Source organism: Pavona decussata, unplaced genomic scaffold (genome assembly GCF_977016875.1).
Source record: "Pavona decussata unplaced genomic scaffold, jaPavDecu1.1 SCAFFOLD_476, whole genome shotgun sequence".
Classification (NCBI taxonomy): Eukaryota; Metazoa; Cnidaria; class Anthozoa; order Scleractinia; family Agariciidae; genus Pavona; species Pavona decussata.
The window spans coordinates 177928-198129 of record NW_028145812.1 but is presented as its reverse complement, the minus strand read 5'-3'; the positions used below and the strand labels follow the sequence as shown (position 1 = coordinate 198129).

Genomic DNA, 20202 nt, shown 5'->3' with positions numbered 1-20202 from the left:
CTCACATTTCTGTATCTACGGAAGTTGCTTCTGGTAATTCTGAACCCTCAAATGTCACTATTAAATCTCCTAATCCTATTGCAAGTGCTTCTGGTAATTCTGAACCCTCAAATGTCACTGTTGAATCTCCAAATCCTACTGCAAGTTCATGTACACCATCACCTTCTGCCTCCCAAGTTAAATTACCTAAACTCGATTTGAAGAAATTTGATGGGGAGATAAGTAACTGGCCTACCTTCTGGGATGCATTCGAGTCATCAATCCACAACAATATGAAGCTAGCGGCTATTGATAAATTCAATTACCTGAATTCACTCCTTATGAAACCAGCCAGTGATGCCATTTCTGGATTGTCCCTTACTGCCACCAACTACGAAGAAGCTGTTGCCATTTTAAAGAAGAGATTTGGCAATAAGCAACAAATCATAAGCAGACACATGGACATTCTTCTCAGTATTAACCCGGTCAATTCAAGCCAAAACATTGATAAGCTGAGACACCTTTATGATACCTTAGAGGCGCATGTCAGAAGTCTAAAATCGTTGGGGGTCCCTTCAGACTCATATGGAACTCTTCTTTCCTCCATTATCATGAACAAGCTCCCAAGCGACTTGCGTCTAGTCATCAGCAGAGAAGTGAAGGATGAGGAGTGGCAGCTAGATCGGATTTTGCATGTGTTTGAGAATGAATTGGAGGCCAGGGAACGCGCAGCTGTTCGTGACGTTGCTCAATCGACAAGTGAAGTAAAATCGTTCAAAAGAGACCAACCTAGGATGAAGCCCACCACTACAGCACTTCTCACGAAAGCCACAGGACCCACTTGCACCTATTGCAGGATGAATCATGCCTCTAACTCCTGCACTACTGTGACCAATGTTGCTGCCCGAAAGGAGATTCTGAAAAAGCATGGAAGATGTTTCGTCTGTCTAAGAAGAGGTCACATTAGTCGCAATTGTCCTTCGAATATCAAGTGTTTTTAGTGTAGTGGTCGTCACCACATCAGTATTTGTACCTCTGGTATCAGTGAAGGAACTGGGGCCCACTCTGTTAAAAATGCCCCTCCGACTGCCAACCATGAGCAGACCTCTTGGAGAGTGCCAAACGATACAAATGAGAATCCTACAGCATTGTATGTTGGAACATCAACGCCCATTCTTCTCCAGACAGCTACGGCAGTAGTCTCGAAGCCTGGTCAACCAGGACAGTGCGTAGCCAGACTTATCCTAGACAGCGGTAGTCAGAGGTCTTACGTGACAACAAGAGTGAGGGAACAACTGAACTTGCCAACTGAAAGGAGACAGACAATTGCAATTAAAACCTTTGGATCATCGGATGAACACACTCAATCTGTAGACGTTGTTCAACTTTGTGTTGCTGCTGAGAATGGTGAGGAAGTTCAGCTGTCTGCCTTCGTGGTACCACTCATATGTGATCCCCTACAGAGACAGTACGTTGCAAAGGCCGGCAACACGTACGCCCATCTTAAAGGTCTCAATCTTGCTGACCACTGTACCGGTGATAATGATGTTGCTGTGGACATCCTTGTCGGATCAGACCACTATTGGAATCTTGTCTCTGGAAGAGTGATACGGGGGAAGGATGGCCCAACGGCAATTCACACTAAGCTTGGATGGGTTTTGTCAGGCCCAGTTAATGGAGCAACACAAGATGAGAGGCAGCAGAACAACCTCGTGACAACGCATGTTCTAAAGAGTGCAGTGAAGCCTATTGATGTTACGAATGAAAGTCTTGACGGAAACCTAAGAACATTCTGGGAACTGGAGTCACTAGGCATAAAGCCGAAATCCTTGTATGAAGAGTTTGAGGAGAAGATATCCTTCGAGAATCAGAGGTACGAAGTCCATCTGCCATGGAAGACACCGCATCCAATCCTCCCGGACAATTATGATCTGAGTGTGAAGCGGTTGACCAACCTACTCAAACGTCTACGCCAAGATCCTGAGATCTTAAGAGAGTATGATTCAGTTATCAGAGAGCAGCTAAGCAAAGGCATAATCGAAATCGTAGAGAAGCCTGAAGATGGGGACGTTGGTAAAATTCACTACATCCCGCACCATGCAGTCATACGGAGGGACAAAGCGACAACTAAGCTCAGAGTTGTATACGATGCTTCTGCCAGAACTGAAGGTGCATCACTGAATGATTGTCTGTACGCAGGACCACCCCTTGCAGAAAACATTTTTGACATACTCCTGAGATTTCGAGCGAATCGAGTAGCTCTGACTGGTGATGTGGAAAAGGCGTTCCTTATGGTCGGCATGGCAAAGGAGGACAGAGATGTGTTGCGATTCCTATGGGTGGACGACGTACAGAAGAATTCCCCTGAGATTGTGATACTTAGATTTACAAGAGTGGTCTTCGGAGTTTCTTCTAGTCCTTTCTTGTTGAATGCGACCTTGAAGTATCACATTGAGAGGTACAAGGATGAAGATCCAGAATTCGTGGAAAGATTTCTTCGCGCCATTTATGTGGATGACTTGAGTTCTGGAGCCCCTGAGAGTGACGCCGGCTACGAACTCTACTTGAAGTCCAAGGTCAGACTCGCTGAAGGAGGATTTAACTTGAGAAAATTTGTGTCAAACTCCGCTGAACTTAGGGAGAGAATCCAATGCAATGAATCAAGAATGTCAAACCCAGTCACATCTGAGAACATCGTTGAACCTGAACGCATGCAATCATCTCAAGACGTCACTGAACAGGATGTGACCGAAGAAGACAAGACCTATGCCAAGAGCACACTTGGAGCTGTAGAGGATACAACTCGTACAGAGCAGAAGGTGCTTGGAGTGCGCTGGAACTATGTGAATGATACATTTGTGTTTGAAATGAAAGAGATAGCAAGCCTTGCAAGAGACATTGAACCGACGAAGAGAAACGTCGTCAGCATTGCAGCAAAGTTCTATGATCCACTGGGGTTCCTGTCACCTGTAATTCTGCAATTCAAGTTGTTCTTTCAAGAACTCTGCAAGCGCAAGATTGGTTGGGACGACCGCCTAGAAGGAGAGTTATTGAAGTGGTGGCAGAAACTAGTAACTGGTTTGCAGAACATGAGTTCATTTACACTACTAAGATGCTATTTCCAAGGCGTCTCCGAAAGAATTGTCAGTTGTAGCCTCCATGGGTTCGGTGACGCATCCTGCAAAGCCTACGCAGCAGTAATTTACCTGCAAATCACAACAACCAATGGAAGTTACCTGAAGTTCGTTGCATCGAAGTCCAGAGTCGCACCCGTGAAACACGAGTCAATCCCAAGATTAGAACTTCTTGCCGCCTTAGTACTGGCAAGACTGATTACACACGTCTGTGAAGCCTTAGAGCCTGAAGTGGGAATTGCGGAAATGACCTGCTGGACAGATTCAAGGGTAACACTGTGTTGGATCAAAGGTGAAGAAAGAGAGTGGAAACAATTCGTCCAGCACCGCGTGAACGAGATTCGACAACTTGTTCCGGCAACCAAGTGGAAGCATTGCCGTGGAAAGAACAATCCAGCTGATGTTCCGTCAAGAGGAATGAGCCCTTCAGAAATGTCAGAGTATGCCTTGTGGATTGACGGACCAAAATGGCTCATCGAGTATGAAGAAACGAGTGAAGAAGAGTTTGATAGTGCGAAGCTTCCAGAAGAATGTCTAGAAGAAATGAAGGTTGGAGACAAGGAGAAGTTGCGGATTGAAGCCTCGTCTTCACTACTAGCTGCAGCTGAGGCCGTTGGTATAGCCCAGATAATCAGATGTGAAGATTACAGTGAACTACCGCGACTATTAAGGGTCACTGCCCTAGTTCTCAAGTTTGCAAACATTATGAAGTCGAAGTTGCGGAAGGAGGTTCCACCACAAGTACAATTAACTAGCCAAGACATTGCATTAGCAGAAACCCTCTGGATCAAGGAAATACAGAGATCGCTGAGCAAGAATCCTAAGTTTGAAATTTGGAAACAGCAGTTTGGCCTATTCGTCGATGGACAAGGTATCATGAGATGTATGGGACGTTTAGCCAATGCGCAGCTACCCACGTCGATTAAGCAACCTATCCTGTTGGACAAGAGCCACTATCTCACATCCCTCATTGTACGAGACAGCCACAAGCGAGTGATGCATAGTGGTGTCAAGTCTACCCTTACTGAATTGAGAGACAGGTTCTGGATCGTTCAAGGCAGGCAGTTCGTGAGAAAGCTATTGCATCAATGTGTCGTATGCCGCAAACTGGAAGGAGGACCTTACCAGGCTCCACCGGCCCCGCCACTCCCAGAGTTCAGAGTAAAGGAGGAGTCACCGTTTACCTATGTCGGACTTGACTTTGCCGGTCCACTCTACGTGAAGAATTCAAATTGCAACAGTCCTCAACAGAAAGTGTGGATCTGCCTTTACACATGTTGTGTCACGAGAGCTATCCATTTGGATCTTGTGCCAGGTCTGACGGCTAACGCATTCGTGAGAAGCTTTAGAAGATTTACCGCCCGACGTGGACGACCGTCGTTGGTGGTGTCCCACAATGGTAGTACCTTTAAACCTGCAGCACGAGAAATCGCAAAGGTGTGGAATGACCCAGGAGTAAAGCAGCACTTCGCCAAGGAACAGATGAAGTGGACATTCAACCTTGAGAAAGCACCCTGGTGGGGTGGAATATTTGAGAGACTTGTGAGATCAGTGAAGAGGTGTCTGAAGAAGACTATCGGAGGAGCAAGACTTACCTATGAAGAATTGTCGACTGTAGTTGTGGAAGTTGAGATGATACTAAACTGCAGACCTCTTTCATACGTGTCAAGCGAAGACCTTGAAGAACCGATCACGCCATCGCACTTACTGTGTGGACGGCGTCTGATGAGTGTTCCTGACAGCAATACTAGTGAAACCCCGGACTACAACCCAGACATTCAGCCACAAGATTTAGATAGAAGAATGCAGCATCTGAGCAATGTTATGAACCACTTTTGGAAAAGATGGAGAGAAGAATATCTCGTGGAACTGCGAAACTCTCATCGTTATGCTGCCACTGAGGGGAACACTGATAGAACTGTGTCCACTGGAGATGTAGTTGTTGTTCATGACGAAGATCAACCTAGAGGAAAATGGCGGGTTGGCAAGGTTGAAGATCTCATTGCAGGAGCTGATGGAGCTATCAGAGGAGCTGTTGTTCGAGTCCAAAGCAAGGGAGAAAAATGCACAACAATCAGACGTCCGGTGCAACGCCTTTACCCCTTGGAAATCCGATGCCAGGTCGCTGAGCCCGCAGCAATCTCCAGATTTGTTCCTGATTCATCAGTCCCTTGTGCCAGACCTGAACAGCCCGAGCCGAGACAGAGCCGCCCAAGACGAGCAGCAGCAGTAGAAGCTGACCGTAGGAGAAAAACGTGGCTAGAGAATCTGAACTAAGGAACACTGACAAGCTCCTGACATTGAACATTCAGTGTCGAACTTTGCTAACATGACTTTGAACCAAGGAACTCTTTAGTTTCGTATCGTTGTAGTTTTCTTACGGTTATGTAGGGATTGTGTTGACCAGAACAAATAGTTAGCTCAGTAGTGGATAATCTGGTCAACAGGGGGGAGTGTTACAGATTCAAATAGCGTTACGGCGTGACACCGTTCACGTGGGACTTAAACGCATTGCATCATGGACCTGCTAACCATGTGATTGCTGGAGTGTTGTCGTTTTTCGAGCAAAGTAGTTTTACTTTGTGTACAGTGTAGGTACGTTCGAGTTGATATTACAGTCAATCAGATTTGAGCCTAAAGATCCTTGTGTGGAGTTGAATCCTTACGAAGAACCGGCGACACGCGTCCTGTAGCGCAGCCCTTCTCTTACAGTCGTTCCTGAGGTTGAAGACGGCGATTTTAGCCATCTGAAGGGTTCGGCATTGAACGTTTACTCGAGCGTAATAGAAGAGTGACAAGGGAGGAAAACTTGTTTTGAAAGGGTTCCAGCGCCGGAGCGATTTTTCCCCCCAAAAACGCATCGCTCCGATTTCAAACTTCACAGCATAAAGGTCAAAAGATTTTCGATTCTTCTCGTACCTTCCAATCGAAAATCCATCCAAACGGCCCGGAGCTAGTCCTCGAAGAAAATCAAAATCCCACAGTATTCGAGCGAGTGGAATGCGTAGCAAAATGCTTGCGTGCCAGCTACAAACCGTCCCGCTAAATGCCCCTTTCTGATTGGACAACGTTAGACAATGGCACGTAAGCATTTTACTACGCATTCCACTCGCTCGAATACTGTGGGATTTTGATTTTCTTCGAGGACTAGCTCCGGGCCGTTTGGATGGATTTTCGATTGGAAGGTACGAGAAGAATCGGAAATCTTTTGACCTTTATGCTGTGAAGTTTGAAATCGGAGCAATGCGTTTTTTGGGGGAAAAATCGCTCCGGCGCTGGAACCCTTTCAAAACAAGTTTTCCTCCCTTGTCACTCTTCTATTACGCTCGAGTGAACGTTCAACGCCGAACCCTTCAAATGGCTAAAATCGCCGTCTTCAACCTCAGGAACGACAACACACAACATTTAAGGTAAAACTACGTTTACTTTGATGTTTAATGAGAATATCTATCGCAATCTAGTACGATAATACGAGGATTTTCGATATTCCCATACATTGCCTCTATAAATTCAAAATACAAACGGTCACATAGTTTGTATGGGCTCCCTGTGGGTAAAATAGGCCCTGGCTCTGGCAATGGTCAAGGGGGCAGCTTAGGGTTTGTACTTAATAAAGTGCTTTTTGAATTAATAGTTGTAACATTTAAGTCAGTTTACAAATACGTAGGTTAGAAAAAGCGGGGATTTCAGTTGCTAAATTTAAATTATATGTTTATATCATTTTTTACAATAGAAAAACTCGTCTTAAGACGGAATTACCGTCTGACGGGTATTTAGTAAGGAAAGGTCACCCCTTCACAGCTTCTTTCCCAAAATTCGTTAAATACGAAAATAAACTGAGAGGTGCTTTAAGAATTTTTCCGCTTTTAAGGTTACCCGGTACCTTCCGAGGTGTCTTCAGAGGTGTCTCGCGTCCAAGCGATTTAGCGCGTCTAGTTTAAACTGTAGATACCTGAACCCTTATATCAAATTAAAGCTTATAAAACTGGCTATCCAACTAAACCAAGAATTTTGAAATAGAATGAATTGCGTAATTTTTTTGGGCTGTTTTCTCGAATAAATTTTTTTCACTTGGAGGAGCCACTTCAAAGAGCTAAAACTCAAAAGGAATTTGTTCGTTTGCCTTCAAATTTGGACAGTAGCTAGTTTAACATATAAAAAAGAAAAACGTTTCTGCGAATATTTTATTTCGAAATATTTTTTCTCCGAGAGCGATTTTTGTACGACTACTCCACATTTTTTTAATCCTAATTCGAAAATGCTTTATAACTTTTCACTGCGATTGAATATGGCAAAACGCAGACACGTTTTTTTGGCGCTTTGGGGCCGGAAACTGAGGAGCAAATTAAATTAATTAACAAAAAACAAAATTCACTTTGACTTGTAGCTTTAAAAAGGTGATTCGGACGCTCGCAATAAGAGGTCGTAAAAAATTCGACATTCATTTCATTTCAAAATTCTTGGTATAGTTTGATAGCCAGCTCTATAAGCTTTAATTTGATATGGGGGCTTAGGTATCTACAGTTTAAACTGGACGCGCTACATCGCTCAAACGCGAGACACCTCTGAAGGTACCGGGTAACCTTACCGAGCTTTGCGTCTTGGTCCTTATTTTAAAGTAATGTCTCTTTGCTTAGTTTGGGATCGTAAGCAGCTTTGACGGCATGGCGATGGCAGCGAGAGCATTACAAATGAAAGGATTACTTAGCAAAACAATGGCAGTGTTAGGGCTGGTAATGAATTTAGTCAAGAGAGGATGATTTAGTACATTTCTCCAATAGACATTAGGGTCCTTTAGATTCGAGCACTACGTCTCCTTGTTTATCGAGAGCCAGAGTCCTGGGAACCTGAGTGGTTTGAAGTTTTGAAAGTCTTGCTCGTACTCAGTCCTGTACTTCTACACAAATCTAAATGAGCCCAGTGGCGTGGCATGACCATTAGCAGTCTTTTTGAGAGCGCGAGCATTTGAGTGAGTTTCAACTCATCTCGTTGGTGACTCTCTCACGATGAAAACGTTGAACGAGAAAACACTCGCAAAAAGGGCGATTTACACGGTACGACTTTGTCGCATGCGACGAGCTTACGACAGGCCTACGACATGAATTGTTTCGTTTAAATCAAACCTACAACTCGCTCACGACTGTCGTGTACGTCACAAAAAAATGTCGTAGGATTTTAAAACATGTTTTAAAATCCTACGACAATCGTAGGTATAGGCAAGAGAGTTGTGCGCGATTTGTTTTGCATGCATGACACGAGCAGCGCGCGCTTTAGAAACCGCATGCGACAGTCGTAAGCTAAAGTTGTACAGTCTAAATTGGCTTAAAGAAATCCAAACAGCGCGACTCTCTCGTTGGCGCTACCTTTGCTGTTACTCCTTAAGCTGATAGGTTATTTATGACACTACAACGTCTTTTAATTTGGAAAAATTTTATTTTAAATGATATATACTTTTTTTTGGTTTCGTGACCTCCATTTTTATTAAGTAATACTGTGTGGAGAGTTGAAATTTTGGTCACCATAGACGATTTTTAAGATAATTAACATCATTTTGTTAACACTACAAGAATAATTTTTCGTTTTTCGTCTAGACTGCGAGCATTCTCCCTTTTGGTAAAAAAAAAAAAAATGGCGGGAAGAACCAAAAAAAAAAGTGAGCGGGTACGACTTATTCGAGGGGCGAGCGGCTAACTTTGTAGCGCGCTCGCCTTCCGGTTCCCGCGCTACTCGCAGATTCGCTACCCGCCCCTCAAATATCGTGTCGTCCAGCTTTATGCGTTTATCACCGCGGATTTTCGAGCAAAGAAAAAGATTGCTCGTGGTCTATTTTTCGTTATTTTCTAAACCTCAGTGGGATTACCAAATTTATATCTTAAACAAGTAAATTTCTTGTACTTGCTGTAAAATGGTCTTCTCGTGGAAATGGTGTGTTGACCTTCAAGGCTTATGGTTTGTGGAACACAATGCTGTTATACCAAATGTGTTTGAGACCAGTTCGTAGTCAAATTCGGCTTGGGTTTAAACAAAGTAAACGGCAGTAATAAACATTCAATTAAGTCATCCCAGGCATTGAAATTATAGAGAGCAGGGTCGGGCAGCGCACAAATTGAAAGAAGGATTAAAAGCAAGGGAAGACCCGCCTACTTTTAGACTCTTTTCATGTCCTTCCTTTTCATTGCTCTCCGCAATGGCCGCTTCACGTGATAACTTCTCTGGAAGAATGATTCGTATGAAAAATTATCCGTCCGAGTATGTTCTCGGCACTTGTTTGTTGAGTATTCCATACCCCTGGTAGAATAGTCTGTCTTCAAATCCATGTGAATAGACCTATAATGGGGCTGATAAAATCAGGCGAATTACTCCTCTAAATTACAAGCTGACCCATTCAGTTACAGACGCGTAACACGTTGTAGATGGATATCTCAGACAGGCAATTGTTAGGACCTAAAAATGGCCAACATATGGTGGGTGAAGTTTGGATGAGAAGGAAGAAATAGTGAAATATTAAGCGTGAGTGTGTTATTTTTCGTACTGAATTATTAATCAATATTCTGTACGTAATATCATTTTTTTTGTCATCGCAATAGAGGTGGTCTTCAGCTTCGAAGGAGTTAAAAAAAAACCCTTGTGAGTGTGTATGAATTTGATAATAAAGGACTTTTAATTTATTAAGTGTGTTGTTCTACATTTCGACTTTTACCATTTTGTGTAAATCTACGCTCACCCACAGCCCCTTTTAAGGGGCTGGTTTATTGAGGATAATAATTCTGCAAAAGAAAACATTTGTTCCGAAGAGGGCTCAAAATGCCTTTAAAGAAACGCTTGAAGGAATAGTTTGCAGACCAAAGTAATGAATATTGCTTTTATTCTGTAGTCACCTTTTCTCTACACCCTATTTTGTCAATCTAGTAGGGCATGGTCGAATGTTGAATCTTCCTTGACTACCGCGACTTGGCCATCGTGATTTCGATCTCAAAAAAAAAGAAAAAACTAATGAGTGATGTCGTACCCATTTTTCCACTCCTACAGAGTTTTAAACCCTGGTAACCAAGACATATGAAAACGATTTAAAAAAAATCGGAAAGGGTTGGACTAACTTCTCAAATTATGATCAAAATTTGTTCTTGTCAAATGGGAAAGACACAGAGTAATAGCGTCAATTTTAAAACTGTTATCAGTTTTCCGAGAATGTCCAGGTGGTGCTCGACGTAATGTCCTATAGCTGTAAACGATGGCAGGTGACTTTTCAAGCAGAATATAGCTTAAAATGATTTATACTCCAAGGTAGATTATGTTTCAAATAGAGCAACATAGGCAATAGCAGAATTGAGGAAGGGGGATTGTGTCCCGAATCTCGTTTCTCAATATCCTGTATCTCATTGTCCCTCCCACCCAATACCCATTCCTATAACCCCTAATGGGGCCTCTAATTTATTTATTTTTCTTTTTGCTAACCAACGATGCTTCTTTTATTTGTAGCGGGTGTGGAGTTTACGGTGGATTTCTTTAATAACTAAATTTAAAGCCATGGGCACTTCTATATATATAAGTGAAGGGAATGCTCGTCGGAAGATTTAAATAGAACCCCCAAAAGCACAAGGGATTAACTACGTTTGCCCTGCTGGTACTTAGTTAAATTTACCCTTAAAAGGTACCAAAAGAAAACTACATAATCGTATTCGTCTAATATTTTGCACTAGTCTGGGACCCTCACACTTCTTTTGCTCAAGAAGGTAACCCTCTCGGTGCAACTAAGCAGATACATTAAAACTAACTCCATAAAAGATGAAAGTACACACCCAGGGGTTATTGGTCTTTTTTTCTGAAATATTTGTTTGGTACGTTATTTTGTCCAGAAATATCCCGGAAAAGAAGTATTTTCATTTCCTAGGTTTGCATCTCGCAATTCGCAACTCCTCGACTCGCATTCTTCTCATGCCCAAATAGTAATGATAGCACTTTAATAATCTTACGTTTATTTTGCCACACCACAAATATAATGTAAACAAAAAACAAAAAACAAAAAAACAAAAAACAAAAAACAAAAAAAAAAAGAAAAGAAAAAATAGATGTAACAATGGCGAGGAGACCTAAAGGAAACTATGAAGATTTTATTTTTTGCTTAAATGCAGTGCAGTGAGACATATATGTTACGTTATATACCTAATTGCTAAAAAATCATAGCCTAAAATACTAAACGTACACTTAAGATAATGAATAAATGATATCATCACTTAAAGTGCCTATGAAGTAAATTTTTTTTTTGCGTTTTTTTAGAGTTTACCACGTCTTAGTTACGAAATTATAAAAGAAATGCGGTAGAAAAAACAATAAGGTGCTTTTTTAGTCGTACAAAGTAGCCCAAAATGACAAAAATAGTGTCCCTGGGACTGGGAACTAGTTTAGCGTTTGATGACGTAGCAAATGCCTCAGAGATTTGTTTACAACACTTCTCGCCTTGTTAATACACGGAATCGCCTAATACTTTTATCGCGAAAATTTCGTGTTCAAGGTTTCTCCCCAAAAAAATGTCGGACAATAACGAAGTAATGTCCTTTACCGAAACTTTTCCAACGGATATCTGAAAGAGTCAAGCGATTCAGACAAAATGTAAGTTGCTGCAATCGTTCCGATGTGGATCATACTGGCGTCGAACAGCTCAAGAATATAAGACGAGGACGAAGATCAAGATGGCCTTACCGCTACCGTTCTGTGCGCTCGATTCGAAGGCGACGTTTCGATGAATGATTTTTTAGTACTTGGATATATTTTGCCGAAATGAAAAGGCGAAGAATTACGTAGTTCTGTTTGCTAGAAATTGTCTCTTCAAACTCGATTTTGTTCGATTTGAGAATGCGAGAGAGCACAGATGCTATAAATGGAAATTGCACAGGCCGGTCAAAAACTCACTTTTAATGGAAGTAATAGTTTTTAAACTTCAGATCGAGCGCATCAGTTAACTCACAAACATGATGAATTTTCTGCGATGACCAACACGCTTACGCAAGATCTTGACAGACCCGGCTAAGCGACTCCCGCTGTGTGTCTGTTGTGTTGACAAAAGCCTTCGTAGTTTTGCTCTCTTGTATAAAAGATTCTTCCCTTTTGATCAAAATGTGGTGTGACCGCTCGTGATCGTGAGGGGAAATGCTCAAATATACTGACTGAAGGTTTTCTTACTGTTCGTTAGGATTAGTTTTCCATATGCATGACAATGCGTATGCTACAATTCCCGGTTACAATTGTAGCTCTGTGGCATTTGTTTAGGTTTATCGGCTCGAATAAAGCAAGATTTCTGGAAGCGCTAAATAAATTTATGTCATCTGCCAAGACTGAGGATCCGTGGATTTCTCAACCGGTGATTGCATGCTCATGTTATGTTAACTGCAGTAAGATGGCAGGATGTTTGTTTATCACAGATATGAGAGTCTGAGTGTAATATATCCACAGCTGATCATCGTTGTCTTTCGCTTTCGAGAGCTATGGCTTGAATCTTTCCTGTGAATTCGGGCAAACCGAATTTACTTCTGCCGTAAAGTTTCGTCTCTCGGGAAGTAATGTGTGCATATTCTCGGCATGCCAGTTTTTTTTCGCACAGTTTGTCATATTGGAGTTATCAGCCGCATAATAAGTCGCCGAGATCGAAAAAACTCCCTTCGCCGCCATGTCACTCGTGTGTTCCAAAGTATTTTCTACGTCACAACCTTGTAATACGATCGTTTTGGCCGCGCGCTGATGGAGACACTTTCCGGCGCTAAATTCGAACCTTTCAGGGATCATAATTGCGGATTGAGAAGGTTTTGTTCAGTAAAACCCACATATTCAGACCGAGAAATTCATAAACTAACAAACCGTGACAAAAAATTTTTTACTTCATAGGCACTTTAAGGATAAGTTAACAATCCAGTTAATCTTAATTTAAAATACCAGTAAATCAGAAAATGGTTCGTCTTGACCCCTGATTATGGCTCCTGGTTGAAATGCAATTGTTGATACCTGCTGTTGGCAATGTTCTATGTTCTATGATTTTGACCATATTGTCACATTTAAATCACGTAAAATACCCATGGTATTTGTTAACATATTTTGTTAAGTCACTTTAGGTCACGAGAATGTGTTGTTTTGTAAAGATTATTATTACGCTGTCGCATCATAAGTGAGCAACACACCTGTCGGCTGGATACTATCTTTTTGTTCACATATTCTCCACAATATAATTGTTTGGCTTAATGCTGTGACGATGTTTCAGTAATAAGTACAATACCGTTTCGTATCATTAACTTTTTTTGTGCTTCGGTGGCCGGGAGGGTATTCGGCCAGACCCACCCACCCAGCCACTCACCCACCCCCACCTCCCCCCCACCCCCCACAACCTCGAAAGTATGAAAGCAATAAAAATGAGACTCAGAGGATAGATGCCCGATACGAGGAGTGATGATGGAAATGGTGCGGGAAGTACGTCACCATTCCAAACTGGCAGCCATATTAGTTCCACGTATCAGGGATTTCTTTACTGCGCGATACTTCAGAAAAATCAAAAAGTAATCAAAATGAAAAGCAAGAAAGATATAAAAACACGAAATTAACTGTATGACGGTTAATCAGTTACACTTTACAAAAATGGGAATCTTCCGGTTTTTGAAAACCCCCTTGTAAAAAAAAAATTATTTTAATGTTAACACCAAATTCAGTGAACCCTAATGTTTAATCCCAAATAATTTTTCGGAGACATTTCTGAAAAGGTCACAAGGCGCGCCACCACCACCAGCTGCTGCTGCTGCTACTACTACTACTACTACTACTACTACTACTACTACTACTACTACTACTACTACTACTACTACTACTACTACTACTACTACTACTACTACTACTACTACTACTACTACTACTACTACTACTACTACTACTACTACTACCACTACTACCACTACTACCACTACTACTACTACTACTACTACTACTACTACTACTACTACTACTACTACTACTACTACTACTACTACTACTACTACTACTACTACTACTACTACTACTACTACTACTACTACTACTACTACTACTACTACTACTACTCATTATACTGGTACAAAGTTTACGACAACGACGATCTAAATGGCAGAAGAGCCTGATGAGTCCTCCTTTGATGCCGCCGATGATCATGATCAAGGAAAAAAAGCTGGATTCAGGCCTTCGCGTATGGTCGATATGGCACCATGTGAAGATCTCCACCGATATTTGGTCGATAGATTTAACACGACTAAATCGAAGACGGTTTTATTCGAGGAAATCGATTCATCCACTTATAAACCTAATGCCAAAGTGGTATCTTTCAAGACCTCAGAAGATCGTTTGCTACTTTGGATAAAAACGTTTGCGCTACGCTACTATGAATATTTAAACACCATGGGATATCTTGTGTCTTGGCAAGAACAAGAATCTTACAGTTGCGCAACAAAGAGCGACAAAATTATCCTACACATCTCTACGGCCGACGAGCAAAATGAAGAACAACTTGTCACTGTTTCTGTATTTATTTCAACTGGCCGCATCATGGTCCAAGGAAAGGAATTTGCCGAATGGAGCAGTGACGAATTCCCCGCACTGTTAGCAATTGTTAACAGCCTCGAACCTTTGACAGACAATGGTTCATTGACCTCGGAGGACACTTCATCGTTTCTCGCGGACTTTCCAAAATTTTTCACTGAACTTCAAGAGGAAGATAAGGAAATCACCAATCAAGAAAATGCTGGTCAATGCATAGCAGAAGAAACACCCAACACAGCTCGAGAAACACCAAAATCTAGACAAGAACCCGTCAAGCCCCTCACACTAACGACAAGCAGACTGCATACACTTTCGACTTTACGTAAAACTGTGGGCAATCTAGAAGCCGAATTTACCCAATTCAAAATAAACATCGAAGGAAACTTTGAGCAACTGAAAGACAAAGCTGTACAACAAGATCATCTTTCAAAATTACAAAAATCACATGTAGGAGACCTCTGTGACGACTTAATAAATTCAAACAAGCTTCTTAATGATCAACTATAAAATCACGCCATCCTGATTGCAAAATTAAAAGATGGAAATCAGACTCTTCAAAAGAAACAATTCCAACTTGTCGCAGAAAATGCTCAATTAAAGGAAAAACAAACGCAACTGGAGTCAGGGGTCAGTTTTCCTAAAGAACAAGTTAAGGCTCTATTTGAAAAATTGAATTCACATACACCAGAGAGAGCTCAGATGACCAATACCGCAAGCCAGACACCATCGACACCCCCTGTTGCAGCGACGAACGGAAATGGAAACTCGACTCCAACACCGCCAGCCAAACAATGCAAAGAAGACGAATTACTAATTGTAAACATCCCTACATCCAATGGTTATTCCGTCTTACAAGAAACCAATTCGAACAGACAAGATAAAGCAAAGATCACCACATCTCAGCATCAGCCTGTACCCCCTTCAAACGAAGTTATCTTTCTATGCGACTCAAATGGCAAATTTCTAGATACTAAACAAATGTTCTCCTCGCGACATGAGGTGAACTACGTCAGAGCGCCACTAATTACGCAAGCAAGCTCCTTCCTACAAAGTATCCACGCTGCTCCACACATGATTTTGATACACACAGGAACAAACGATCTAGAGCGATCCTCCCATGAAGAACTGATTTCCAATATTCTAACATTGATTACTGAGGCCTCAACAAAATTTCCATCGAGCAAAATCCTTTCCTTTACACTCTTACCTCGAAATGATATCTCACCTTCAACAATCATCTCAATTAATCAACAACTAATTACAAGCTGCTCAAAACTTCCAAGTGTACAATTGATCGCGCACGACAACCTTTTCAAAAATGGCACAAATTTCCTCCGTGATAACAAACACATCCTTAAAAGACACATTGGACTCTTCGCCAAAAATTTAAAAGACGCCATCCACGGTCGCCTTCAATCAAGAAGCATACTCCTCCAAGACCAGTTCAAGATCCCCCAAACAACGTGGTATCTCCAGAACCCCCTAGCATGATGCATCATGCGTCCTACAGTCATGTCCTGCAGAACGGTTCACCTCAGGGTCAACCTTGGCCCTTTTACCATCAGGTGCAACAGCCACCCAAGCCATCAGTCCGACAACCACTACAGCAGCGAATACACATGGGGCAACAAGGACAGCATCAGTTTCCCGCCACGAATGCTACAAAGATGACGACAACTCCCAAGGAGAGTTCGCCCTACAGTCATGTCCTGCAGAACGGTTCACCTCAGGGTCAACCTTGGCCCTTTTACCATCAGATGCAACAGCCACCCAAGCCATCAGTCCGAGAACCATAACAGCAGCAAATACACTTGGGGCAACAAGGACAGCATCAGTTTCCCGCCACGAATGCTGCAAAGATGGCGACAACTCCCAAGGAGAGTTCCCCCACCTGTCCTGAAATACAGATACCCCAGGATATCATATCCTTTCTACGTTTTGTAAAATCATATTTATAGACATTACAATTGAATCTGGAACATTGAGACACTTAAAAAGCTAAATTAGGATAAACTTTCTACCAGTAAAATGAATAATAGTTAACCTAGCAATCTATCACTAGTACTCGTACGGGTCATCTTGATACCCCAGGCACATTATCTTTCTGTGCTTGGAACGTCAACGGACTATCGTCCAAACATTTTGGAAACAAACTAAAAGATGTTGATTTTCTGAGCGTTATTACTAAAATCTGGAATTGTCGCGACTTTGATATCCCTAACCAATCAAGAAAAGGGGGTCGGTACTCAGGAGGAATAGCTTTATTATACAAAAGCAACCTTCAAAAAAACTATTTCTATTGTAAAAACAAATCAAAACTTTCTATGGTTTAAAATTGATAAAAAATTCTTGAATTCGTCAAAGGATTTTTACGTTTGCGGGGTTTATATCCCTCCATGTAACTCTAAATATTTCGATTCCGAGATATTCGATCAACTTGAGCAAGATATACTGTGTTTTTTAACAGCGGGATCAGTGATTCTACTAGGCGACTTTAACTCAAGAACTGGAAAATACTCCGATACAGTTTCCCAAGATGGAAACGATATAATCACCAATGATCAGTCAGAACCAGCTTTCCACCCAGCAGAAAGAAATAGTTTCGACAATTTTCTAAATACTCACGGGAAAAAACTGCTTGAGATATGCAAAACTTTTGATTTAAGGATAGTTAATGGAAGGGTCAATGGAGATACCTTAGGTAGACCTACCTTTCATGGACCAAACGGGACAAGTGTTATTGACTATATCATCTGCGATCACCATACATTTCTAGACGTTGCCAACTTTGTTGTTGAAAAACCATCCCCCATATCAGACCACAGTGCTATCTTAGCGTGGTTAAATCTTAACACCAATCAACCAGCAGGGGAAATTCAAAGAGCAAATTCTAGCAATCGGTTAATGAGATTACCGCGCCAGTTTTACTGGAAAAACGACTCTTTCTTAAAATTCAAAAACACGTTGCGCACGGAACCAATTCAAATTCTTATCAGAAACTACTTAGAACGAGACGATGGTGATGTTAACACCTCGTTAACTGATGCTGTAAACATTTTAACTGCGACTTCAAAACTTTGCCTCAAGATTAGAATAAAAAAGCCTCGTAAACGCATAAAGAAAGCTTCAAACAAGAAATGGTTTGATAGCGAATGCCGATTAAAAAGACATGAAATACGAAAACTCTCAAATCAAAAGCATCGCGATCCTCTCAACTCCGAAATACGCGAAAAATTTCACCAAACGTTGAACGAGTACAAAAATCTCCTCGATTTAAAAAAGAAAAATTTTCAGAAAGAAAAAACAAAAGAACTCGATGGAGTTGTCTTAAATCGATAGATGATACAATCCCCCAACAAAAATCCTTCTTCAATACCAGAAGACAAATGGTTAGAACACTTTCAATATTTACACTCCGACGAGCCAAAACCATCTACACATCAAGAAAAAATTTATAATGAGCTACAACAATTAGAAAAACAAAAAGACCAACTTAACTCCTTAGACCAAGTAATAACTCAACAGGAAATACGTCAAGCTGTGAAAAAATTAAAGAATAAGAAATCGCCCTTTTCCGACAGAATAAGGAACGAAATGATCAAAGCGAGCCTTGAAACACTAATGCCTCTTTACATCAAACTTTTCAATCATATCCTAAAATCTGGAAAGATGCCAGATGTATGGTGCCAAGGCCTGATAACCCCCATTTACAAATCTGGTGACAAGAATATAATGATCCGACAAACTACAGGGGCATCTGTGTATCAAGTTGCCTCGGAAAACCGTTCTGCTCAATCTTAAATCAACGTCTACACTCTTATTTAAAAGAAAACAAAATATTACATAACTCACAAATTGGCTTTCTGCCTGAAAACCGCACTGCAGACCATGTTTTTACTCTTCGCGCCCTGCTAGATAAATACGTTCACTATCACAAAGAAAGGGTCTATGCCTGTTTCGTAGATTTCCGCAAGGCTTTTGACTCCGTCTGGCACGTTGGTTTATTTTATAAACTACTCGGTGCTGGCATTGGAGGACAATTTTACAATCTAATTAAAACTCTTTATTGTAATTCTTCCTGTTCTATAAGAATTGGAGACAACAAAACACGATCTTTCTCGTACTCCAGGGGTGTCCGTCAAGGGTGTATTCTAAGTCCTCTGTTATTTAACTTTTATATTAACAATCTGCCATATTCATTTCAAAACGCGCTTTCTGATCCATTTGTCCTCCCAAATGGAACGAGAATAAACTCACTTCTGTATGCTGATGATTTAATCATTCTGTCGAGATCCAAAACAGGATTGCAAAACTGTTTAAATACGCTATCCTCTTACTGCAAATCATGGATGCTAAAAATCAATCCTAAGAAGACGAAAGTAATGATCTTTCAGAAACGCTCAAAGAAATCCGTTGACATTAATTTTAAAATAGACACCGAACCTGTTGAAATTGTTCAGGAATACACTTATTTAGGAACTCCAACCCCAACAGGAAATTTCACTCTTGCGTTAGATCGCTTAAAAGAAAAGGCCATGCACGCCTTCTCTAACATCCAAAAACACACACTCCTCAGTAAACTAAATCCCAACACAGCATCTCAGATCTTCGACACGATGATATTCTCGATCTTAAGCTATAACAGTGAGGTTTGGGGTATGTACACGAAGCAGGAGTTCAAAACATGGGATACTTCCCCATTAGAAAAAGTACATTTAAAGTTTTGCAAACGCTATTTGGAGGTAAACAACAAAGCCTCTAACCTAGCATGTAGGGCTGAGTTAGGGCGATATCCATTACTTATTGCAATAAACCAAAAAATTATGAAATACTTTGTTTACCTAAACAATAAGGAGATTGACTCTATCGTTAAGCAATCTTTTCTAATGTCAAAACATTTACACTCCATTTATAATTCCGGTTTTTACTCCAATTTTATTTGCATGTTAGAAAAATACTATCCATCTGATCTAAATCCTGAAAATTTTAGCAATGAGACAATAAGGCAAATTGAAACTAATATGAAAAACAAGTATCTACGTTTCTGGCAACACAACCTTGAACACTCAAAAAAGTTAGAGTTCTATAAGATTTTCAAGAATGAATACTCTTCGTCTAATTATTTAACTCATTTAAGAAATTTTCCTGATAGACGAAACCTAGTTAAGTTTAAATTAAGTAACCACAAACTCAGAATTGAAGCTGGTAGATATCAGAAAGATCATCTTCCTAGAGAGTTAAGATTATGTCAGTTGTGTCAATCAAATCAAGTGGAAAATGAAACTCATTTCTTGTTTCAATGTAGTTGCTACTCTTTACAGAGGCAGACATTCTATGAAGACATAAGTAAAATGATACCTGATATTCAAACGAAATCGACATCAGACATTGTGAAACTACTGATGAACTCTAAAGACTATAATGTAAACAAACTGGTTATGAAGTTTATTTCTTCATGTATGATTACACGTGACAGGCTATTATTGGATATTGATGATGTAACTTAGAATTAATTATATATTGTTATGATACTTTACACTGT

The 20202-nt window shown here is 40.9% G+C and overlaps 2 long non-coding RNA genes across 2 annotated transcripts in view; one reads left to right on the top strand and one right to left on the bottom strand.

Annotated features, from left to right (window-relative positions):
* LOC146450222 (uncharacterized) overlaps nucleotides 1-20202 on the top strand; it is a 110462-nt gene that overhangs the window by 47008 nt on the left and 43252 nt on the right. The gene's annotated exons all lie outside the window — the stretch shown is intronic.
* The window catches only part of LOC146450223 (uncharacterized), a 110039-nt gene that overhangs the window by 47160 nt on the left and 42677 nt on the right, over nucleotides 1-20202 (bottom strand). The gene's annotated exons all lie outside the window — the stretch shown is intronic.